The 26,985-nt window shown below is 39.9% G+C and overlaps 1 long non-coding RNA gene across 4 annotated transcripts in view; it reads left to right on the top strand.

Moving 5' to 3' along the window:
• LOC103168902 overlaps positions 1-15,509 on the top strand; it is a 49,193-nt gene extending 33,684 nt beyond the window's left edge. Inside the window, exons 2-5 of one of the 4 annotated variants that reach the window (XR_003758775.2) lie at positions 1,774-1,855; positions 5,274-5,376; positions 5,959-6,180; positions 15,220-15,509. This is a non-coding gene — a long non-coding RNA (uncharacterized LOC103168902). The remainder of the gene's footprint in view (positions 1-1,773; positions 1,856-5,273; positions 5,377-5,958; positions 6,181-15,219) is intronic. The other 3 variants (XR_485561.3, XR_001604252.3, XR_003758774.2) reach the window with 3 other exon arrangements.
• Positions 15,510-26,985: the final 11,476 nt, after the last annotated feature.

Below are 26,985 nucleotides of genomic sequence, written 5' to 3' on the forward strand. Positions count from 1 at the left end.
TTTGTAATAATAGTTATGGCTGTTAGGGTTGTTAAGTATTTGTTAAGTATTTGTAGGACTGTGCAGCTCACAGTCTCAATCCCAATTTTATAATTGAGATAACTGAGGCAGAGAGAAGTAAAGTGACTTGCTCAAGGTCACCCAGCAGATAAGTGGCAGATCTGGGATTAGAACCTATGACCTTCTGATTATAAATATATAGTTGGAGCCAAACTATTCATGTAGGAGGATATTTTGTCTGAAATTCTCTCAGTTTTTCAGGTGTGAAAGAAATATTTCGATCAAACATTTATTAGAGTATAACTAAGTATTTAAGAATATATTTTTGGGATAATCCACTCTCAAAGTATTTATTATCCAGCAGGTAATCACAACCATATTAGGAAAATCATAATTATGAGAAGCACGGTAGCCTTGTTGAAATAATGTGGACATGGGAACCAGAGGACTTGGGTTGTAAACCTGAATCTGCCTCTTGCCTGCTATGTGACCTTGTACAAGTCACTTAACTTCTTGGTGCCTCCATTTCATCATTTGGAAAATGAGAATTCAATTCCTGTATTCTCTCCTACTTAAAGTGTGAGCCTCATGAGGGACAGGGACTTTGTCTGACCTGATTATCTTACATCTACCTCAGCACACTTCTATCATTATTATTATTATTTTCATAGGGGAGAATAAAATAATTAATTTAAGATGTCAAATGTTTTTAAAGGAACTGAAAAAAATAAGCCTAGTGAGTGTAGCCTTATTTTCTAAGGACACCACACAAAACAACAGTTGCTGTAAAGAAAAGTCATTCCCTTTTACTGCTGAATGCAATATACATAATAAGAATGCTCCTCTATTGATGGCACTGTATGGAGAGGCTAGAATTGATAGGATGACTCTTCTGATTAAAAGTAATTGTTTGAATTACGCAGTGGCCAAAAGGATACTAAATTGGAATTTATTGTTAAGGCAATTTGAAAATGGGGAGGGAAATAAATTAGACATTCTGACAGGAGTTTTAAAAATACAATTTAAAGAAGAATATGGAATAAATCTAATAGAAGAACAAGACAAAGAGAGTGTTAATGTCTTTATGTTATTACAAAGGACCTGAAATACTCAATAAAGAAAAAAAGATGCCCAGAAGCTTTTGCACTTGTAGCAACAAAATGTTGAAACTGATGAGCCTTTTTGGAGAGTTTGGAAAGCAGAGAACAAGCATTACTTTATGTTGTGTGAAAGGATGAGATTAATGTTAGCAGTTATTTATGTTATTTAGTAAATACTGACTATATGCCAGGAACGGAGCTAATTTCTGAGGTGAATACAAGATGAACAGTCCAGAGCTGATCCCTATCCCTCACCGGGGCTTACAATCTAGGGGAGAACCTATTTAGGGGAGAACAAACACATAGAAAAAATTACCACATTACAGACATTGGGATCATTAGGAAATAGAATAAATAAGAGGTAAAGGACAAAAATAAAGATGAGAAATAATAGGATGGAACAGGACTGATGTTCCTCAGTCTTTGCTGCCAAATTGCTTCCATTTCCCAGTCTTCTTTCTAACAGCTGGAAAAGGTGGCTGGCCCAGGGTCCTGCCTGGTGGTGAGAGACTGGTTACCCAGGTGATGGGCTGGCAAGGGGTTCCTATAGTCTGTAAGCTCCTTGTGGATCGGGATTGAGTTTACTAACTCTGTAGTCTTTTGAGCACTTAGTACAGTCCTCTGAACACAGAAAGCACTTAATAAATACCACTGATTAATTGTTCCCGAGTAGGAGCAGCCTCTGGAGTTCACAATGGAGTGACGACTGACTCTATCTTCATCAGACTCTGTGAGGACAATTTCTAGACATAATGGTAAAGTATTCCTAAACTGAAAGTAAAGTGTTCCTAAACTGAAAATTTCAATTTATTAAATTTCTACTGTCTCCAAATAGCTTAAGGCATTATACACACAATTTTGAAAGCAGGAACTTTCCTTTTCAACAATAGCCCAACTGTCGACATAGGAATATGTGACTTGAGGGAAAAAAAAACGCTGAAGAAAAAGGAAAGGAATAAGAAAGAAAGAAAAGCATGGAAGGGTGGAGAGTGTGAGCAAGGAGAAATCAAGAATCTATTCTACTATTCTTTCCTTGAGGCCAGGGTTTATGACTTTTACTCTGTTTTCCTCAACCAAGCATTAAGTACAGTGCCTTGCACACAGAAGTGCTCAATAAATACTACTGAGTGATTGTTATCGAAAACTCTCAGTCTAAGCTTTACATTCTAAGCTTTACATTCCATTTATCTATTAAATGGGAAGTGGGTGTGTGTGTTTATATGTACATATTTATACACGATCCTTTAATACAACCATAACCAAATTAAACCTGTATTAATTGGGGAGTTTCTCTAGCATACATCCACCTAGCCCCAGGACTCTTTTTGATCACTGCTCCTACCACTCCTTCTCCCCTGTTTCTGTCTTCCTGGTCTCACCCAATCGCTTGCCAAGCCTCCTCACCTCCTGTCTTATCTTTGGACTCCACAGTATAATTTTTCCTTTGTTTTTCAATTTTAATTTGAACCATACCCGAAGTTGTCCCTCAATCAAACAATTGATCAATGATATATATTGAGTCCTTACTGCATACAGAGCGCTGTACTAAGCAGCGTTTAGCACAGGAGTACGATACAACAGAGTTCTTAGAAATGTTCCAGGCATGCAAGGAGTTCAGAGTCTGCAAGAGGAGATAGACATTAAAGGAATTACATTTATGGGAATTGACAGACTATGATGAGGAGTACTTCCACCATACTCTGTCACTAGTTTCCAGTCCTGTCAAACTGCAGTGACCATGACTATCACCATGAGTACCAGTGTAAGTATAGCAATGCATTCTGTGTGCTCTTTTTTATCCACAGAGGCAAAAGTTAAAAGGTGTGTGAGAACACATGTCTGTTCAGTTTGGATATAATTTGACAAAAATATAAGATGTCTTTTGGAGAAATGCTCAAGTAGCAGACATCTAAAAAAATGTCCATTATCTTGTAACTGAAAACTTGTTCTCTCTAGATGGCACTGTTTTCCTGGCTGCTGTTTTGGGAGGGGGACTCATCTTCTTCCACTCCCCAAGACTCACTGGGAAAGGGGGAGGTGTTTCCTTCCGTCTTGACCTCCAGTGTTGCTTTTACACCATTCCTCCCCCACTTTCTCTTTCCCTTTCTTCAAAATACACATCATTCACCTCTACTATGCATTATTATTATTTGTCACATCATCTACCACTCCCAGGCCTCATGTCCAACTTTCCAAACCATTTTGATCCCATTCCCACATTCCTTCAATCTGTCTCCATTCCTAAACTGATCCTTGGGAACTTCAGTAGTCACATGAATGTAGAAGCACTTAACATATGTCATCATCATCACTAATTGGAAAGGTCCCCTCCACTAGACACCATATGATTACTGACTGAAGGCCTCTGTGGACCATGAGAGAGGAGAACTAGTTGCAGTGGACCTTGAGTGCATTTGGAATGTTTCTAAACATGTTTATGTTGATATAATGTTTAGAAAACTTGCCAACAGTTAGAAGCTCCTGGCTTATTTTCTTTTTTCTTTTTTTTTCTTGGTCTAATTCTTATTCTAAAATCTCTAAATACTTGTTGAGAGTAAAGATGGTCCTAATTGTTCCTTGCCTCTGAATCCTCTTCAGAACTTCTACATCCTTCTCTAAAACACAGTGATCAAGCAGACACTAAACTCTATCAAGGATGAGAGCCACACTAGGTGTAGCTGGAGAATTGCTACTTGATGCATACCAATACTTCTAGATCCTTCATTTAGTTAATGTTAGGGAGAGGTTGTTGCCTTGTCAACCACCCTCTAGAATCACTGTTTGAGAATGCTTTAACTGGCTGGGACCTGTGGCCATGAGTCTTTGGCAACTTGGGGTCTGCTGCTCCTTTAGGATCCAGTCAATGTCACTGTTTTACAGAGCTTGTCATTTCTAAATCTCTCTTTCATCTCATGAACCTCATGATATCTTTTTTCTAAAAGCAATGCCCAATATTATATTTCTACATAGCAGGACTGTGAGCCTGTTATTGGGTAGGGATTGTCTCTGTCTGTTGCCGAATTGTACATTCCAAGCGCTTAGTGCAGTGCTCTGCACATAGTAAGTGCTCAATAAATACAATTGAATGAATTTCTCAGTATCACCATTAGGCAGAATCCTTTCAAATTGGGATTCATTCTGTATGTTTGTTCCATAGTCCACTCCATCTTGCCACACATGCTCACCGTTTGCATTTTACTGCTGTTCATCCTGTGGATATAATCTGAGCCAAGAAGCTTTACTAACTTAGAAAGGATGATAATATCCTCATACTGTTTTAGAGATAGAATCATAAGACAGAGAAGCAGCGTGGCTCAGTGGAAAGAGCACAGGCTTTGGAGTCAGAGGTGATGAGTTCGAATCCCAGCTCTGCCACTTGTCAGCTGTGTGACTGTGGGCAAGTCCACTTCACTTCTCTGTGCCTCAGTTACCTCATCTGGAAAATGGGGATTGACTGTGAGCCCCACGTGGGACATCCTGATTCCCCTCTGTCTACCCCAGCACTTAGAACAGTACTCGGCACATAGTAAGCGCTTAACAAATACCAAAATTATTATTATTAGTAACAGTCATCACTGCTTCAAGCCTTAATCTCTATCTTAATCTCTAAAGCAGTTATTATTCATTCATTCATTCATTCATTCATTCGTTCGTTCGTTCGTTCGTTCGTATTTATTCAGCACCTATTTGTGTGCTGATGCTCTTACTGATCAATTGTGCTGGGAAAGAATGTAATGAAGGATAAATAAGACTTAGCCCTCAGGCCATAGAGAACTTGCATTCTAAAAGGGGAGCAGGAAGGAATGTTGAGTGCTGGGAGGTTGGCTAAAGGTCCATGAGAAAATATTCAGTTCAGAAAGACACAACCACATAAGAACACAGAACAAAGAACATTGTTGTTGTGGGTGTCTTTTCTGCCTCATCATCATTCAGGCAGGGCATTCCACAGTCAAAGAATCTCACTGTATCAAAACAAACCTCTGAAGAAGGAAATCCTTGCTAGGAAGGAAACTCACTAAGAAGGTTATCATGACAAAGGCTGAAGGCTGTATGTATTTTTGTAATATATAAACATAGTGGGCCACATTATTGCTATCAACTTTCAAAGAGCACAACAACCCAGCTTCAGAAACAGCCTTACTCCATCTTCTCCCCCCCATCTTTTCCTTCCAGTAGAACTTCAGCAGATGTGGTTTGCATCACCTCCCAATTTCACCTACCCAGTACATGTTTCTCTGAACCTCTGGAGATGAGAGGAGGAGATCAATGATAGCAGGTACTGTGGACATCGTCTCCCCCGATTAGACTGTAAGCCCGTCAAACGGCAGGGACTGTCTCTATCTGTTGCCGACTTGTTCATCCCAAGCGCTTAGTACAGTGCTCTGCACATAGTAAGCGCTCAATAAATACTATTGAATGAATGAATGAATGACATTTCAGTTCCCAGGCTTTCCCTAACCTAACTACAAGCAAATGTTTAGTGCACTAATTCAAAGACCAGGTAGCATCCTTAAGCACTGGACTGCAAAAGAGGAGATAGACTCTCCTGCCCTTATTTAAGTCCAACCACGAATTTGGCTGTAAATAGCAAAAAAAACCAAGGATCCTGCTTTCTACTTTTATTCTTTGCTCCCAAATGCCTAGTACAGTAGGCACTCAAAAAATGCTGCTGCTGATGGATCTCTCCATGAATGTATGAAAGTTTCTATTCTCTCTACTCAGGGAGAGATTAAGTCTCAACAGTTTTCAGAAAAAAAATCAAAATGATCTTCTCTCCAAACAAAAATCCATTTCATCGATGACACTCCTAAATTTTCATTTTCATCTAGATTCACTTCTTTTATTTTACTTCCTGTAGGGATGTAGGCTGGGAAAAAGAAGGGAAAAAGAAAACAAAAAACCTTAAATCTCAACTGACTGCAAAAAACAGAAAAATTGGGCTTTATATCAAATTAATACAGTCTTGCGTAAACTGAGGTTCCACCAATTCCAAGAAAGAAATGCTGTGTCTACAAATCATAAAGTTTGGCTAGACAGAGCAAAGTAAAGCAGTGAAGGAAGACAAATCTTTGATTGAAAGGTGAGAGAACTTTTTCTTGCACAATAATCAGGAATTCACTGAACAAAACAAATTATCTACTGTTATCAGTTTGACGGCTTCTTGGGGAAATATAAGAATTTAAATAGGAAAGGAAACTTTTTCAGTGTAAACAGGCATTTGCTTTATTGTTTAGATAAAGGGACATTACAGTGCCTATACTTCTATAAATGGTTTCAAATAGAAAATGCTTTACTATTTAAGGTAAAGCCTTACAAGTTTCTTAATAATCAATTTTTTAAATCATATTATTGCAAAAGGCAATTGCAACATGACTTGTCGCCACATAAAAATGAATGTGTCCACAATTTATCCAAAGATAAGAAAATAGGTTTTAAAGCCAGAAAATGTGACTTTCTGAACTAAATAGTCCCTTCTCTTTTTTAAGAGTGTAAGTACAGTGGTATGAAACATGATGGAATTCAAATTAACTGTGAAGAGTTCTGAGATTGAATCAATCTAAAACAATTGTATACCCTAACAATCTCTGTCTCTTTAAACACTCATAAACATAAACAGAAAACAGTTAGAGAAGCAGTGTGGCTCAGTGGAAAGAGCATGGGCTTAGGAGTCAGAGGTCATGGGTTCTAGTCCCAGCTCCGCCACCTGTCAGCTGTGTGACTTTGGGCAAGTCCACTTAACTTCTCAGTGCCTAAATTACCTCATCTGTAAAATGGGGATTAAGACTGTGAGCCTCACGTGGGACAACCTAATTACCCTGTATCTACCCCAGCACTTGGAACAGTGCTCGGCACATAGTAAGCACTTAACAAATACCAACATTATCATTGTTATGTACTAGTGGTAATAAAAGTGTAGTATGGATGATGTACCTAATGTGTGCAAAAGTTCAGGGAAAAATTATATATAGGTATTAATCAGACAGTTCTGGTACCCATAGGGTAGCAAATTAAGGTGAGGAAGGTTGGGAATGAGTGCATAAGGCAAGATAAAATGATTAAAACACCTGCAGAGGTAACAATTCTTTACTGTATTGAAGAAAGAACATCAAAAATAATGACACTATAAGGAAAAAACTTAATGTGGTTGGGATTGTGAGTCCTGTATGGTTTTTATCAAACACACACACATACACACACACAGATGAATTTCACCTGTGGTTTCTTCTTTGAATAGGAAATGCCACTATCTATCTATCTCTATCCATCTATCTATTCTATATATCTATCTATGTATAGACAAGACGGTGCAAGTTGAAGATCAGCAGACCTTCGACATATTTACACTTACATTTATGGAGCTTAATTCTCTTTTCCAGCATGGAAACTTGCTTTCTGCAAATATGGAGTCAAGAAAAAAATCACAGGGATATTGAACTTGCTTCAGATTCCTCTTTGGTTCTTTGGGGATGTCCCCTTAATTCAAAGGGTAATGGTCTTTTTCCCCATAGTATGTTCCCTCTATAGATACAACCATATACCATTTCCCATTATGGGAAAAAATATGATCTAAATATTTCAAAATATCCTCCAGACCTGTCTATGCTTTAAAATAACTTGCACTTCCTAGCTTTATTTATGATTCTGTAAAATAGCTGAATGATTAGGTTTAGGAGTGATTTGAATATAACCACAGTGCAGTGAAACCACATCAATTCAGAACTGCTGAAGTGGAAATCTTCACAGTTCAGACATGATGCTTAAATGCAGTTTCCTCTCTTTATCCAGGTCCAGTCTCAAGCATTTTACCTCCCCAGATCAATCTTCAAAAAGTGACCCTGTACAATTAGCCAACACCAAAAAAAAAATGAAAACCATTATGTTTGATTTAATAATAATAATAATAATAATAATAATAATAATTGTGACATTTGTTAAGCAATTACTATGTGTCAGGCACTGTACTAAGTTCTAGGTTGGATACAAGCAAATTGGCTCACAGTCTCAATCTCCATTTTAGAGATGAGGGAACTGAGGCAAAGAGAGGTGAAGTGACTTGCCTAAGATCAAACTGGAGGCAAATGGTGGAGGTGGAGTTAGAACCCATGATCTTCTGACTCTCAGGCCCAACTTCTATCCACTATGCCATACCTCCAAATTTTAAAATAAACTTGAACAATTATGGAATTTTCTTATGCAGTTGATCCAGTAAATGAAGCGTCCCTAAGAAAATGATGCTCTGAAGCTTGGGAGAGCCCTGCCTTTACTCTTTCATTCATTCATTCAATAGTATTTATTGAGCGCTTACTATGTGCAGAGCACTGTACTAAGCGCTTGGGATGAACAAGTCGGCAGCAGATAGAGACAGTCCCTGCCATTTGACGGGCTTACAGTCTAATCGGGGGAGACGGACAGACAAGAACAATGGCAATAAACAGCGTCAAGGGGAAGAACATCTCGTAAAAACAATGGCAACTAAATAGAATCGAGGCAATGTACAATTCATTAACAAAATAAATAGGGTAACGAAAATATATACAGTTGAGTGGACGAGTACAGTGCTGTGGGGATGGGAAGGGAGAGATGGAGGAGCAGAGGGAAAAGGGGAAAATGAGGCTTTAGCTGTGGAGAGGTAAAGGGGGGATGGCAGAGGGTGTAGAGGGGGAAGAGGAGCTCAGTCTGGGAACGCCTCTTGGAGGAGGTGATTTTTAAGTAGGGTTTTGAAGGGGGAAAGAGAATCAGTTTGGCGGAGGTGAGGAGGGAGGGCGTTCCAGGACCGCGGGAGGACGTGACCCAGGGGTCGACGGCGGGATAGGCGAGACCGAGGGACAGTGAGGAGGTGGGCAGCAGAGGAGCGGAGCGTGCGGGGTGGGCGGTAGAAAGAGAGAAGGGAGGAGAGGTAGGAAGGGGCAAGGTGATGGAGAGCCTTGAAGCCTAGAGTGAGGAGTTTTTGTTTGGAGCGGAGGTGGATAGGCAACCACTGGAGTTGTTTAAGAAGGGGAGTGACATGCCCAGATCGTTTCTGCAGGAAGATGAGCCGGGCAGCGGAGTGAAGAATAGACCGGAGCGGGGCGAGAGGGGAGGAAGGTTTACTCTTTCTATGGCTAGCAAAAGAAGCCAGGTGAAGAAATGAAACCAAGGTTTTGCTGTCCATAGAGGCTCCTTGACAGAAGCAGCTAGCCAGCAGGGGCAAAGGCAACTCTTTGAACACAGGTGCTCTAGAAAAAGATTTAAAAGACAAAGAATAATACATTTAAGTATTCAGAAATGAAAGCTAAAGACCATGCAATATACCCACACTCACTTATCAACATACATTCAGAAAATGAAGTAAACCATAAGGCAGAAATAGCATGCATCTGGGATTCAGGAGAGCTGTGTTCTAACCCCAAGTCTACCATTTGTGTGTTCTGTGAACTTAGGCAAGTTATTTAAGATTCCAGGCATTGCTATGATAGAAATGAAAATACCTGCCTCTCCCTACTTAACAGAGATGTTGTGAGGTAAAAATTAGGTGTCACATGAAAGCACTTTGGAAAATAGAAAACACTATATAAATACAAAGCATCATCATTGAAAATACCTCTTTGGTTCCTGTTTTGATAATATTTATAAAAATACCTCTTCAGTTTCTGTTTTGTTAACAGTACAGAAGGTATATTTCCTGACCTTGACTCAAATGGAGACTTCATTCTCTTATACAGTCATTAATGGGTTGTTCAAGGTGTAAATATTAGAAGCGAGGTCAGGGATTTTTTTTTTCATTTCTACATAGTTTAATTTTCTTTAAAAATGCATATGATTTAGAAAAATACCAAATTAGGATAACTCATAACCTTTAGTTAATAAGAAGGAATGTTTAGTTGTTCCAAAATTATTTAGGACAATTTAGATGAGAAAGTTCTAAAATAGAACTTTTAGACAACTGAATTCCAGCTCATCATCTCTGTGAATTTTTCCATGTTACAGTTTTCCCAGCTGAGAAATTAAAATACACCTGTCCTTTCTGTTGCAGAAATGCTGTATATATTAATGAGGAAACACAAGTGAAATTATTTTGTGCATTTTGGTGCATATTAAATTGTCTGTACCAAATGGGCACTCAATAAATAATACTACTACTATATGAATGGGTTGCTTTCTATTGACATTTGTTGTTTTCAGTCAGTCAATCATTTTAAAATATGACAAATTTCCCACAAAAATGTTTGAAAAGGAAAACACACTGTTTTTCAAGTAGAGATATTCTGAGTAAATGTTTCAGCCCAGTAGTTACATTTTACAATAAAATGAAATCTCCAGGAACAGATTGGGTAGGAAGTAATGATACAGAATTGTAGAGCTGCTGACAAATCTCTTCATTGTATGGTCATAAAATTTACTCCTTTGATCCCTCTATCAAAACTGATTATACAGTGAGTAATATTCAGAACAATTTCCATCTAATTATTACAATGACATTTATCAGAATAACATTCCTTGACATTTACCACAAATTGTTACCATTTAGAGTTTGCTCTCCATTCCCTTTTTATAGCCCCCAAAGTGTTTGCCTTCCAATAAATTGTACTGCACACGAACTTGGATTAGTTTTGCAGTTTCCTTTTGAGTTTGACAACTTTTTCTAGGAATTCATGGTGCAAATCTAGACAGAGATTTTATTAAATCTGCCATTTCACTGACTGGTGTTCCAGTTTCTCAAGATGTGATAAAGATTCTGATTTACATTGATCAGTAGTAGTGTATGAACTGAAACTACCAGGATAAAATATAGATTTTAAAACAGAAAATTAAAATGAAATTCTGACCAAAATCCTGACCAAAAAAAAAAATGTGTCATAACATTGCTCATGTAGTTTGTAGTATTCCTACTGAGTTCCTCTGTTTCTCCAGAATTTATCTGGAAATATTACAGAACAGTAGCCATTCATATTCATCTATGATTTGATCCACAAAAACAAACATATAATTGCAATCTAAAGTAGGATTGCTTTTGACTAGAAGATATTTGCAAGACAATCTAACACCTTTTCATTTTCCTCCCACTTCTACTAGTACCTTTGACAGTTTTAAATAATAAAGCATTCTTTATAACTGAAAGACTTGGGATGCCTAAGTCAAAGGAGATAGCTGAGAGGGGAAATGATTATGTTTACAATATCATGGAGGAGATTAGAAGGAGTTTGAATGCTATATAACCTTACACTCTTCATTTTCCTATTAGTAATTTATCTTAATATCTATCTCCCTTTATAGGCTGCCAACCCCTTGTGGGCAGGGAACATATTTATTTATACTATTGTATTCTCCCAAGTGGTTAGATGCAGCATTTTGCAAACACTAGGCTCATACTAAATAACATTGAATAATTGATTGACTGATTTTTAGGGGGTACCCACTGTAGCCTGAAGGTTTAATGTTCTAAGCAAATCAAGGATAAAACATTCTCATTTGGTGGGATGCAAAAATATGGAATGCATTACCACAGATAGTTGTGGAAGAAGAGAGAATTAAACTTAAGAAATTCTTAAATTTATGCCAATCTTTTTTCTTCAAGCATGAGCGATTTAAATAAGATAAAATCCCCAAATTGTTTATCTTTGCCAACAAGAGGCAGTGGGAAAGTGGTTGCTCTATGCCTTCACTCAAATATTGTGCCTGAATTTAACAGTATATAACTAACTAAATCCAAGTAAAATCAAAGACACTAGCACTAGTAGTTAATTCCCTTGAGCTGAACTTGGTTACCCCTCAAATTTTCATGGTCCTTACCCTACTCATGCTTACTGAAACATGCTTTAACTATTTTTGAAAGGGCTGGAAGGTCAAGGCTGACAGGAGGAAGGGAGTCCAGGGTCATGGCTATTGCCTTATTGTCCCTCCAGTACAGCAGAGTTCTTTCCTCCTGGAAGGGTAGATGGAGATATATACCTGGTCTTCCTAAGTATAGCTACGGCATTTGTGACTGTAAAACATGAAAGGGTCCAAGTTGGGTTCAAAGTCTCAGGGTTACCATGGTATTATTAATATTCTTCTTCCCCTTGAACTGCATATAGCTGATACAAATCCATGTGGTTTCACTTCAAAATCGATCAATATGTTCTAACGCAGTCTACCAAATGTTGAATGGTTAAATTCTCCTTCCTTCACACCCCCCAAATTAATTTACTCTCTAGGTCTGCTATTCTTTCAATTTCCTCAATTGTATTTATTGAGTGCTTACTGTGTGCAGAGCTTGGGAGAGTACAATATAACAATAAACAGACACATTCCCTGACCACAATGAGTTTACATTCTAGAGGAAAAGAAAAAGCAAGGATAGGACAAAGCTAGTGTTTATACAAACTGAGCTCCTTATCTTCCCTCCCAAACCCTGTCCTCTCGCTGAATTCCCTGTCACTATGGATGGCACGACCATCTTTCCCATCTCACAGGCCCCCAAATTTGGTGTCATCCTTGACTCTGCTCTCTCATTCACCCCACACATCCAATCCATCACCAACACCTGCCAGTCTCACCTTCACAGTATCTCCAAGTTCTGCCCTTTCCTCTCCATCCAAACTGCTACCGTGCTGGTACAAGCTCTCATGTAAACCTGACTGGATTATTGTGTCAGCCTCCTCTCTGATCTCCCTTCCTCCTGTCTCTTCCCACTCCAGTCTGTTCTTCATTCTGCTACCCGGATCATCTTCCTACATGGCAATTCACTCTGGGCAAGTCACTCCCCTCCCCCAAAACCTTCATTGGTTGCCTATCTACCTTCGCATGAAACAAAAACTCCTCACTCTTGGCTTCAAAGCTTTCCATCACCTTGCCCCCTCCTACCTCACCTCCCTTCTCTCTTTCTACTCCCCACCCTGTATATTCTGCTCCTCTGCCGCTCACCTCCTCACTGTCCCCTGTTCATGTCTATCCTGCCGTCGACCCCGGCCCATGTCCTACCGCTGTCCTGGAATGCCCTTCCTCCTCACATCTGCCAAACTAACTCTCTTCCCCTCCTTAAAGCCATACTGAGAGCTCACTTGCTCCCGGAGGCCTTCCCAGACTGAGCCCCCCTTTCCCTCTGCTCCTCCTCCCCTTCACTTCCCCTCCCCATCCTCTGCTCTTCCCCCTTCCCCTCCCCTCAGCACTGTGCATATCTGTAAGTATTATGTATTACCCGAGAAGCAGCGTGGCTCAGTGGAAAGAGCGCGGGCTTTGGAGTCAGGGCTCATGAGTTCGAATCCCAGCTCTGCCACTTGTCGGCTGTGTGACTGTGGGCAAGTCACTTAACTTCTCCGTGCCTCAGTTCCCTCATCTGTAAAATGGGGATTAAGACTGTGAGCCCCACGTGGGACAACCTGATTCCCCTATGTCTACCCCAGCGCTTAGAACAGTGCTCGGCACATAGTAAGCGCTTAACAAATACCAACATTATTATTATTATTATTATTATTATTACCCTATTTATTTTTGTTAATGAGGTGTATATCTCCATGATTGTACTTATCTTGATGATGTTGTCTTTTTTTTTTGTTCTGTTTTGCTTTGCTATTTATCTCCCCTGTTTAGACTGTGAGCCCATTACTGGGCAGGGATTGTCTCTATCCATTGCTGAATTGTACATTCGAAGTGCTTAGTACAGTACTCTGCACATAGTAAGCACTCAATAAATACTATTGAATGAATGAATGCATCAGCAAGGACACTCCCCTGTTAAAAACCATACCATTATTTTCCTTTTATCAGTTATTTAATGTGTTAGAAGACTGCTGCATTACGCATTTCACAATTCTTGACAAAACATCTAATTTACCACTGTGAGCTCTTTAATTTTTATTCATGAAGTTATCTCTTGGAGAGAAAATAGTATTGGAAAAATTTTTCCCTTAGCTTACACCAAAGCTCTATTTCAATAATATGAAATTATGTGCCAAAGAGGAGATACCCATGCCATCAAGATGAACCCAGGTATCTTTGTTAAATAGAGACTAATTTTCTCAAAAGCTTTGCAAAGAACATCTGATCACCACTTATTCTACCATTCTCCTTATCTCATAAACCCTTAACCTTGACATTATCCTCAGCTCATCTCTCTCATTCAATCTGCTTATTCACTCTGTCACCAAATCATTTTTGTTCTAACTTCACATGATCACAGTTCACCCCTTCTTCTCAATCCAAACTGCTATCCATACTGATCCAAGCAATTATATCCCACCTTGATAACTTTATCTGATCATCCATATTGTTCTCCCTGCCTTCTCTTTCCATTTAGTCCATATCTTTCCATTCCTCAGAAGCCTCCATTGTTTGCCCATCCACCTCTATGTCAAACATAACTCCTTACCATTGATTTTAAGAATCTCAATCAGCTCTCGCCCTTCTCCCTTACCTCACTGATCACCTGCTACAACCCAATCTGCCCACTTCACTCCTCTGACATTAACCTACTCTCTGTACCTCAAACTAGTATATCCAGGTATCTTGTCCTTACTCATGTCCTCCCTCTGGCCTGAGACGCCCTCCTTCTTCACATCTGACAGCACATCCCTTTCCTCACCTTCAAAACCCACCAAAAATCACATCTCCTCCAATAAGTCTTCCTTGACTAAGCCCTCAGTTCCCCTATAGACCTTCCCCTTCTGCATCACCTATATACTTGTCTAGGTGCCCCATAAGCACTTTGACACTCACCACAGCCCTACAGTACTTAGGCATATGCTTACTTTTCGTTTTTCTTTATCTGTAATTTATTTCAGTATAGACTGTAAGCTACTTGTGCGTAACAATTCTATCTTCCAACTCGATTGTTTTGTACTTTCCCAAGCACTTGCTAAAGTGCTTTGCACACAGTAAGAACTCAATAAATACCACTGATTTATTGATTGATCCCATTGTGGAAAGACCACCAATTCATAACTGATTTGACCCAGCTACTAATGTGGTCAGAAATTTCTAGACATAACTCCAAAGTTATTAATTAGTAGAAATAGTGTCCTCATTTCTATTTTTGTTTCATTCTTTGAAATCATAAAGGTCAATGTTCCAGAACCTGCAGAATCCATTTGCTTAACATGCAAAGATGACTGTGACCAGTTCTCATTTGTGAATTCTCATTTTCATTATGTTTGAATTTCAGATGTGTTTTGCTCAAGACCAGTAGCCTATGGCGGTATGTTGAGAAGATGAGAGTTTCCCAGAGATGTACAACGCTGAAAACAAGAGGATGAAAAATTGAACTGACAAGGTTATATGGGTAGTTTGTGATGTACATCATAAAAATCTCTTCATGCTGTATCTCAATTCTCAGCTAGGGAAGACAAGCACCACTGATTCGATGGGTTTGATTGATTGAAAGAGAAATACAAAATAATATTCATATATTATAACTTTTGAGGAAATAAAACATCAAACACAAAAGCCATTAGAGAATTCAACACAAGATTTTTCCATCAATCAGGCCCCTTTTTCTTGCAAAGACTCAATCTGCTCATCAACTCAAGCGGAAAGACATTCTAAAATAGAAGCTGTCTCACTTCACTGATGATGCCAACCTAACCATACTTTCAATTTTGACTATAAAGACTGTGAGTAACCATATCCCAGTAAATAATGGCTGCCATATCATTAGATAGGGAAAGATATAGTTCATGAAATATGATAACCAAACTACATAGGATTTACTAAGGAGAATATTTAATGCCTCTTGAAGTGGCAATGGCAGCAAATTAATTATTATTATTAATAATAATAATAATAACTGTGGTATTTAAGTGCTTATTACGTGCTAAGCACTGTACTAAGCACTATGTTGGATACAAGCAAATCAGGTTGGAAACAGTCCCTGTCCCTCTTGGGGCTCAAACTCTTAATCTCCATTTTACAGATGAGGTAACTGAGGCAAGAGAAGTTAAGTGACTTGCCCAAAGCCATACAACAGACAAGTGGAGGAGCCGGAATTAGAACTCATGGCCTTCTGACTCCCAGATCCATGCTCAATTCATTATGCAACACTGCTTCTTTAATGTTTTTTGATTTTGTAATATCATTTAAAATCACTTAACATATGCAATGACAATATCCTGTTTAATATCATTTAAAGCATACGGGTTTAATGTAACCAAGAGATTTGGTTACATATGAATAAAAATGGTAGTATTGAAGGGGCAACTGAAACACTGCTTAACCCACAGCTTCATAGAATGTCTTGAAGAGGACACTTGCCATGTCAGAATTAACTCTTGCAACAATTCCTGAGCAGGTCCATGAACTTCCAAATGGAAGAGTGGGAAGAATGGACATGCCCAACTAAGCACACAGAGATGATTAGATTGATTTAGTCTCAAATGCCAGTCCAGGATTTAAAAACTAACTAACAAAAGCTGCAGCATGGCTTAATTGAAAGAACACAGGCTTGGGAGTCAGAGGACTTGGGTTCTAATCCCGGCACACCACTTATCATCTGTGTGGCAAGTCACTGAACTTCTCTGTGCCTCAATTACCCCATCTGTAAAATGGAGATTAAGTCTATTGAGCCCCAACTGGGACAACCTGATTACCTTGTATCTACTCCAGTGCTTAGAACAGTGTTAGGCACATAGTAAGAGCTCAACAAATATTATTATTATTGTCATTATGATGATGATGATGATGTTGGTATTTGTTAAGCACTTACTATGTGCAGAGCACTGTTCTAAACGCTGGGGTAGACACAGGGGAATCAGGTTGTCCTACGTGAGGCTCACAGTCTTAATCCCCATTTTACAGATGAGGTAACTGAGGCACAGAGAAGTTAAGTGACTTGCCTCTGGCTTTTTACCATTCATTCTTCAGTATATTTAATGAGTGCCTAGTGTATACAGATCAGTCATCTAAGTGCCTGGGAAAGGATATTTGTTATGGTATTTGTTAAGCACTTATTATGTGCCTGTCACTGTAATAAGCACTGGGATAGATAAAAACTGGTCAGGTTGGAGTTGATACATGACTCACATGGTTCACATTCTGAATCCCCATGTTACAGATGAGAGAAGTGAGGCTCAGAGAAGTTAAGTGATTTACCCAAGGCCACAGAGCAGACATGTGGCAGAGCATTAGAATCCAGGTCATCTGACTTTCACTAAGCCATGCTGTTTCTCCCAAGAAGGTAAAAGACATAGTCTCTACCCTTGAGGAGTGTACAAATCATTTGAGAAAAGAGATGACAAAAACTAAATAGATACTTTATATAAATGATTGAATAAATAGGGATGTGGTAAATGTGGCTAATCAATAGCATTTACTTAGCCCCTATTGTATGCAGAACATTGTACTGTTTGTGAGATTGGCTTTGTCACATTTCTGCTGTGTGACCTTGGACAAGTCACTTCACTTCTCTGGGCTTCAGTTATCTCATCTGTGAAATGGGATTAAGAGTGTGAGCCCTATGTGGGACAGGGACCCTGTCCAACCTGACTAACTTGTATCTATCCCAGCACTTAGAACAGTGTTGGCACATAGTAAGCACTTAACAAGTGCCATAATTATTAATATTATAAGTATTAAGTGGTGGTATTTGGTATTTGGTGATGTGGAAGTGTTAAAGTGGCAGTTTTGGGGAATATAGAGTGAGAAGATGAGAGATTAATCAAGAAGACCTCCTTGAGAAGATATGATTTCTGAAAGGTTTTGAATATGGAGAGAACAGTGGTTAGTCAGAATAGAAGGGGGATGGAGTTCCAGGCAGAAGGGAGGATGTGTGTAAGAGGTCATCAGTGGGAGGGAAGATGAAACTGAGGTACAGTGAGGAGTTTGGTTTGAGAGGAACAAATGGACATACTGGGTTGTAATGAGAGAAGAATGAGGACAAGTAGAAAGAGAGCCATTTGAATGCCTTAAAGTAAGTGGTCAGCAGTTTCTGTTTAACGCAGAGAGGGAAATGGGTAGTTGTTGAGGAATGAGAAGACTTGGGCAGAATGATGTTTATGAAAAATGACCTGGTCGGGAGAGGAAGAATAGAGTGGAGAAGGAGAAGACTAAAGTCAGGGAAGCCCTTGCCTGATTCAGTAGCTGAGTCAGAATATAACAAGTGCTGGACCGACATGGTGGCAGTTTGGATGATGAGAAAGGATGAATTCTGGAATGTTGTGGAATAACAATGCTACTACTACTAATAAAAATATTTAAGTGCTTATGTTATGCCAAACATTCTGCTAAGCTATAGGTTGGCTATAAGATAATCAGGGCCCACATGGTGCTCATAGTCTAAGTAGGATGGAGTAGAGGTGTTGAATTTCCCATTCTGCAGGGAACTGATGCACAGAGAAGTTAAATGACTTGCCCAAAGCACAAAACAGGTGAGTGATGGAGTCGCCATTAGAACCCATATCCTCTTACTTATAGGCCTATGCCCTTTCCACTAGGCAACACTGCTTCTCTAAGAAGAATTACAAGATTGGGTAACAAACTGAATATGGGAGTTGAAGTAAAGGGAAGAGTCGAAGAATGTAAGATAATGGACTTGAAAAATAATAATAATAATGGTGTTTGGAAAGTGTTTACTATGTGCCAAGCACTGAACTAAACTCTGGGGAAGCTGCAAGATAAACAGGTCAGCACAGTCCTTGTCCCACACAGTCTAAATAAGCAGGAAAACAGATATTAAACTCCCATTTCATAAATGAGGAAACTGAGGCTGATAGAAATAAAGTGACTTACCCAAGATCACACAGGAACCTAATGGCAGAGTCAGAATTAGAAATCAGGTCCTCTGACCCCCAGGCCCCTGCTCTTTTCACTAGGCCTAGGGCAGGATAGTGGTGATCTTTCCAGAAGAGGATTGGGATGGACTGTAAGAAATTCAATTTATGACCTGCTGAATTTGAGGTCCTGGAAGAAGAAGTTGGAATAGCACAGAGAAGGAGAGAGATCAATCCATCAACTAATCGTATTTGTTGAGCACAAAGTACATGCATAAAGATAATTGCTGAAGCAATGGCAGTGACAAGCTCCTCAGGGAAGTGGGTGTAAGTTGAGAAGAAAAGGGAAATCAGAAATGAGTTAGAATATAAAGACCTGTGGAAGTTGTAATTAGTCAGGAAATTCATTCATTCATTCAATCAATCATATTTATTGAGCGCTTACTCTGTCCAGAACACTGTACTAAGTGCTTGGAAAGAATAATGCAGCAATAAAGAGAGACATTCCCTACCCACAACTAGGTCACAGTCTTGGGGTGGGGGTTAAGCAGACATCAGTACAAGTAAACAGGCATCAATATATATATATGTGTGTGTACTGTGGGGTGAAAAGAGGGGGAAAGAGCAACGGTAGTGAGACACTGAGAAGTGGAAGGGAGTGGGAGATGAGGAAAAGTGGGGCTTAGTCTGGGAAGGCCTCTTGGAGGAGGTGTGCCTTTGGTAGTGCTTTGAAAGGAGGGAGTACCTCCTGGAGGAGGCATGATAGATAAAGTGGATTGTGTCACATATATGAAGAATGAGGGAGCTCCTGACTGGCAGGAGACAGCATGAACAATGGAATGACGGATAATTCGGAAGTTATTTTGGGAGGAGTGAAATGTAGAAGCTTGGATAAAGAGGATTGTGCATGAAGCAGATAACTTCAGGGAGTCTTGGTGCCAATGGTCAGGAGGATGTTATACAAGCTAGCTTGAGAGAGAAGCTAGCTACCATTTTGACAAAACCTTTCTGAACACCCCTAATTTGGTTCCCTTATTTTCACTAACCCTTAGTCCGGGATTCAGAGGACTTCTGGTTCTACTGGAAATAAGTAGAGTGTTTAGGGTAATGGTGTAGTACCCCAAAAGTTATTCTAGTGACTTAAAATTCTAATAGCCTAATCCTTTCACCTAACTTACCAAGAATTTAAGTGAGAATAAATCAGTCATATTTATTGAGCCCTACTGTGTTCAGAGCATAATCTAAGAATTTGAGAGAATTTCCCCCACAAGATTGTAAGCTCGTAGTGGGCAGGGAATGTGTCTGCTTGTTGTTGCATTGTACTCTCTCAAACACAGTACAGTGCTCTGCACACAGTAAGCACTCAATAAAAATGATTGAATGAATAAAAGAGTACACCAGCAGTTTAACAATCATGGCCTAGAGGATAGCGCTGGGTTCTAATTCTCACTCTGTCAGTTGTCTGCTATGTGACCTTGAGCAAGTCACTTCACTTCTTTATGCCTCAGTTAACCTCATTCGCAAAATGAGGATTGAGACTGTGAGCCCTATTTCAAACAAGGACTCTGTCCAATCCGATTTGCTTGTATTATTATTATTATGATTATTATTATGGTATTTGATAATTGCTTACTATGTGCAAGGCATCGTATTAAGCGCTGGAGTAGATATAAGCAAATTACCTTAGACAAGTCACTCAGTAGATAAGTGGCAGAGCTGAGATTAGAACCCAAGACTTTCTGACTCCCCGACCCATGCTCTATCCACTTCTCCACGCTGCTTAGTAATAATAATAATTATTATGGTATTCGTTAAGCACTTACTATGTGCCAAGCACTGTTCTAAGTATTGGGGTAAATACAAGGTAATCAGATTGTCCCATGTGGGGCTCACAATCTCAAGCCCCATTTTACAGATCAGGTAACTGATGCACAGAGAATTTAAGTGAATTGCCCAAGGTTACACAGCAGACAAGTGGTGAAACTGGAAATAGAACCCAAAACCTCTGACTCCCAAGACTGTGCTTGTCACTAGGCCATGCTGCACTGCAGCGCTTAGAACAGTGCTTGGCACATAACAAATGTGACAATTATTGATAGATCATGATTTCTAATAAGTAATCTTATTTTTCACAGACAAGTCACCATGGTATAAGGATGACCTGAAAGAATTATACAGTTACTGTCAATTCGGGACACAGTAGTTTATGCGATCTGCAGATTGCATATTCATAATTAGTGGAGCGTCAGGCTTTGAGCCAGGGGGAAAAAAATATTTTTACAATTTAGGATGGTAAAAAAGGAAGATCCAAGGTTAAGTAATTTATGTCAACAATTATGGCAACTAATGTTAATAATGAAACTGGGTAAAACTGCTTCAGTAATTAAGTAGATTTAGGAAGTAATGATTAAATTTACAATGAAATAAGAGTTCTGTTAGTGAGATGTCATAAAACTTTACAGGCCACATTCCATATCAAATATCAGGGGAGGATAACAAATAATGAAATAAGTCTTCTTTAATTGAAGTTAGTTTCACCTCAATAAAACTACACTGGATGGAAAATGTGGAGAGAGTGAACAACAAGCAGTTGCCACCCATATTCAGGGGAAGCAGCATGGCTCAGTGGAAAGAGCCCGGGCTTGGGCGTCAGAGGTCAAGGGTTCAAATCCCACTCTGCCACTTGTCAGCTGGGTGACTGTGGACAATTCGCTTCACTTCTCTGTGCCTCAGTTACCTCATCTGGAAAATGGGGATGAAGATTGTGAGCCTCACGTGGGACAACCTGATTTCCCTGTATGTACCCCAGTGCTTAGAACAGTGTTCTGCACATAGTAAGCACTTAAATACCAACATTCTTATTATTATTATTAAATTGAGAATTCCAAGATGGAAAGGAAGGAAAAATATTTTAAAGCTACAGTAAAACACAGCTTTAGTCAATGCAGTATTCCAGCCTGAAAACTGGGAACCAAGCGGTGCCAAGGAAAAACCAATATGGAATCTTTCTATAAAGAAAAGAGCAGGTCTTTTTGACCAAAGGTTTCATAAGGAAATGGAAGATGAGGGAAAAATGAAAGCAGCTCATTCTAATCATTTGTTGTTCTGAGTGGGCCATTTTGCTGTAATCTGATGGGACAGATAAAAGATGTAAACAATTCTAATATAGTTTTGGAAATTTTGCCCTCAAGCTTGAAAGCAATGCAACAGATTTGGTTCAAGACCAAGAGCTAATACTAAAATTTACATCAGTAGTGTGAAATCTGGATTGGTTTGCTGCAGGGTGCTAATAGCCTAAAGTGCATTTGATTGCGTTACAGGATTCCTGGCTCTCCTATCTGATATTCCTCCACTAGGATGAAGGGGTACAGAGCAGTTATGCAAGAAGGAGATAACTACAGAGAGCCTTGGTGCCAATGGTCAGGAAGATGGTATAATAATGATGGTATTTGTCAAGTGCTTACTATGTGCAAAGCACTGTTCTAAGCACTGGAAGAGTGAGGTTCATAGAGGAACAAGCTGCCATTTTGACAAAATCTTTCTGAAGAGGTTGATTTATGATCTGCTAATGAAGTACACTCTGATCTGATTTGTTTGAAGGATCTAACAATCATGTGAGGCAATTTGATAAAGACAACTTCCATTATTAACATATTTGTGGGTTATTCAGTTCATCAGGTAGAGCTGGAAGAGGGAGCCTGTATCTAGTACTGAGGAAGAGGTAAAAGCCCAAGAAAGATGATAGCCCATTGTCTTTGAAACTGTCCCTTACAGTTCCTTCAGTGCTTCCAGCTGTGTTAAGACTTTCAAGACTGGAGGGTGCAATTTCATTCACAGAAGTGTTATGTTGAATTGCTGCAAATATCTTTAAAAGTTAATGCACAAGCACAAATAAGGAGTAGCACAGGCGTTGGTAGAATTAAACTCTAAACAAGTCTTATAAATTGTATCATCCCACTCAATCAGTAAGAATGAAAGAATTTCATTTTTCTTCATATCTGTTCATTACTTTGATCACCCACTCGTTTTTGAACTTGTTTTCTATTTTAAGTCAACTTCGATTTCTACAAATAGAAATAGTCCTATACTCTGATAAAATTGGAGGAACAAAATAGAAAGCTTTCATTAAACAGAAAAAAGTCTTTGAAAAGGCTTATTTCAATCACAATTATTGAACATATAGGGTAGAGAATGGAAAATGAAGTTAGGTGACTTTTTTGCACTCAGTGGATTTGATTTTAAACTTTTAGTCATTTAAGGAAATGAATGACTGCTGGCATCAGCTATCTTTCACACAGTACTCAGTAGGCTCCACATTCCCCTTTATTAAAAATCAATCAATGGAATTTATTGAGCACTTACTTTGTGCAAAGCACTATACTAAGTGCTTGGGAGAGCACAGTAAAACAAACTCATTAGACATTTCCTTGCATGTGAGGAGCTAAGTATGAATCAGATTTAAGTACTTGATCTTGGTAACCTCCTAGCAAATATAAACCTTAAAGAATCGCTGCATAACTCATCAACATAATTAAGTAGCTAAAAGGAGTGTACTTTTATATGAAACTCGGTGAATGATTTGTCAATTAACTTATCCTTATACCCCTTCTACCATTTCTTCTCCAGACTCATTGTAGACAAATGGTCTACAACTTCTGCCTCCATTTCTTCTCTTTCAGTTTTCTCCATGGCCCATTTAGCATCTGCTCACTTCACTCCACAGAAACTACTATGTTTAAGGTCACCAGTGACCTCCTTCTTGCCAAATCCAATGGCCTCTACTCCATCCTAATCCTTACTGGCCTCTCAGTTGCCTTTGACACTGTCAATGATCCCTTTCTCCTGGAACGTTAACCAACCTTGACTTCACTGGTACTGTCTTCTCCTGGTGCTCTTCCCATCTCTCTGGATGTTCCTTCTCAATCTCATTTGCAGGATCCTCCTTTGCCTCCCACCATCTAACTGTGGGAGTTCATCAAGGCCCAGTTCTAGATCCCCTTCTATTCTCCAACTAAATCCACTCCCTTTGAGAACTCATTTCCTCCCCTGGCTTCAACTACAACCTCAAGCCCTGACTGCTCCTTCTCCGCAGTTTTGCATTACCTTTCCTTCACACTGCCTCTGCTTGAATGTCCCACAGACACTTCAAGCTAAACTTGTAAAAAATAGAACTCTTCTTCTTCCCACCTAAATGCTGTCCTCCCCTGGAACTTCCCATCACTGTAGTCAACACCTCTAGCCTCCCTGTCTAGCAAGCACATAACCTTGGCATTGTCCTCAGCTCATCACTGTCAATCAACCTACATATTCAATGTCACCAGAGTCTGTCAATTCAACTTCCACATCATCACTAAAATTTGCACTTTCTTCTCCATCTAAATTGATCACTTATAATCCACCGTGAGTACTGCATCAGCCCTCTCACTGATTTCTCTGCCTCCTGCTCCCCTCTCCAGGTCGTATTTCCCTCAGCTGCTTGAATCATTTTTTTGAAAACCTGTTTAGTCCATATCTTCCCACTCCTCAAGAACCTCCAATCCACCTCCCCATAAAACTGAAACTCCTCACCTTTGACTTTAAAGCACTCAAACAGCTCCCACCTCTTATTTTACCATGCTGATTTCCTATTACAACCCAGCTCACTGCCTATACTATCACACCACTGAGCCCTCGCCCACATCCTCCCTTTGGCCTGAAACTCCTTCTCCCTACTTATAAAACATACCATCACTCTCCCCACCTACAAAGTCTGATTAAAATCCCATCTTCTCCAAGAGCCCCCATTTCTCCAACTCCCTGAGCCTTTGCGTCAAATGTGCACTTGGACCTGTCCCTTTCTAGCACTTGATATTCATCCCATCCTCAGCCCATAGCACTTAAATACATATCCTCAGTTTATTTTAATGTCTGTTGCCTACTCTTGATTGTAAACTCCTGGTGAGCAGGAAACTTCTCTACCATCTCTGTTAGATTATAACTAAAATAATATTCTATGCACCTTATATACTCAGTAATACCACTGGTTGATTGATTAAGGAGGAACCTGAAGCATAAAGAAGTTAAGTGAATTTCCCAAGTCTTACAGGAGGCAAATGGGAGAGATGGAATTAGAACTCCATGCCCTGAATCCCAGGCCCATGCTCTATCCATTATATTCCTGCCTACCCCTCTCCATAGTGCCCTCAAGACTAGGGGCTGTGGCAAAAAGGATATGGAGGAGGATCTGTGATTTCCTTTCAGAAACTATTGCTGCTGGTGTTGTGGTCTTTCATGCCACCTCATTTCTCTTACCTACACATGACAGGCGAAGATGTTGGCAGGGGTAGGGCAGGCAGCCTTTCACCCCTAGTTGCCGACCTTGAGCAAGAGCACAATTTTCCTGAAGGATACGGAAGATGTGGTTCCTAATTGATGTGCTGGGTGACCTGGGGCAAATTACTCTCTGAGTGGCAGTTTTCTCTTTCCCACAGAGGTTTATCACTCCCTCAGAGAGATCTTGGGGAGATAAATGAGCTCATGCATATTTGTTTGGCAAAGCTGATCTTTATTTTTCCAGTGGAAGGTTTGGGAAGGGCATCTTGTCAGTATGAACACAGCCTCAGGAGGGCTGTCCTCTGCTTTTATACATTTAACCAATAGAAATCTTGCACACTGGGATCCTGGCTGATCAGAATAGGACAGATTAAAAAGCCATTGGGTATTTATGGCTATAAATTCTTGAGGTATAACTCTGGGGAGGAGTCAGAAGGCAGAGAATTATGATTTTTTTCTTTAGAAAGGATGCTGCCTCTAAGGGAATTTTCATGGATGGTCCATTCAGGGCTGCACCCAGACTTTTCTAACCAGTTGTAGAACATTTAGCACCTCCTTTGGCAAAATTTACAAATGAACATTTTTTTGAGTCAGAGTTTTGGGAGGGAGGGAACGTCCATAATTATCAAAATTATATTGCTCCAAAGAGGATGTCATACAAAACTACATTTGGGTTGGGTGGGGAGGGAGTGGGGGCTGGGGAAATATCCATAATGAATGAACTAAGGTGGGTTGGGGGAGACTGTGTATGAAGTGGAGGGTCCAGGTGGGCAGAAGAGGAGGGGAAGAAAAGTTCTTCTCCCATTCCTCCAAATTCTAGGCCTGGCAGCCCCAGAAAATGCTATTCCACTCTTTCCAGCTGCTTGCTGAAAGGTTTAGAATTCCCTATGAATCAGTCAATCAATCAGTGATATTTATAAGTGCTTACTAAGTGCAGAGACTGTACTAAGTGCCTAGGAATCAGAGTACCTGGGTTTTTATTCTGGCTGTCACGAACATGTTGTGTGACCTGGGGCTAGTCATTTAACTTCTCTGTGCCTCTGCTACTTAATCTGCAGAATGAAAATTCAATTTCTGTTCTCCCTCCTACTTAAAACTGTGAGCCCAATTTGGGACCTGATTATATCTACCCAAGCACTTAGTAGAGTGCTTGTCACATAGTAAGTGCTTAACAAATACCACAATTACAATGTCTTCCAGGACACATAGGTCTTGCTACAAAAAATTAAGGCAGCCAAGAAGCTGCCATTCCTTCACCTTGCTTCTCCCTGCATCCCAGCCTGAAATGCATAGTGAAGAACACAAAACAGATGTGGATGTCTGACACCCTGTTGCCAACCAGCTGCCTTCTTACATATTAACAGCTGCCTGCCTTTTAATCAACCCAGCCTTCTGTTTACTTCTAAACATTTGCCTCTTCACTCTCAAGGACCCAAGGAACCGCATTCAATTAAGCAATTAAACATGGAGCCATTAGATTAAGCATTTATTGCTGTTGACAAACTCACCTACAACCCTTAAACTTCTCTGACCCCACTTTGTCACCTGAACTATGTCCCCTGAATCCCCTCCATCCAATCAACCCATCCCTGTCCTCCCTTCCCAGAACCCTCTCTCTTCCCCACCCCATCCACCCCTCCCACTCCTGTGCTACCCTCACTCTTCTCCCCAAAACTCATCCCTGTTATGCCACCCCAGTTCCTTCCCAACTCCCTCTCCTCACTCTGCCCACCATCCGCTCACTCCCCTCCAACCCTCCCCAGCCCTCATGTTGTCCCTTCCCCCTGAATCCTCCCAAATACTTGTTTTATTACTCTGTTCAAGGTTTAGGTAATTAATGATTAGACTAATTAATTCCCCCGATTAGACTGTAAGCCCGTCAAACGGCAGGGACTGTCTCTATCTGTTGCTGATTT

This window comes from Ornithorhynchus anatinus, chromosome 4, assembly GCF_004115215.2.
Source record: "Ornithorhynchus anatinus isolate Pmale09 chromosome 4, mOrnAna1.pri.v4, whole genome shotgun sequence".
Lineage (NCBI taxonomy): Eukaryota > Metazoa > Chordata > Mammalia > Monotremata > Ornithorhynchidae > Ornithorhynchus > Ornithorhynchus anatinus.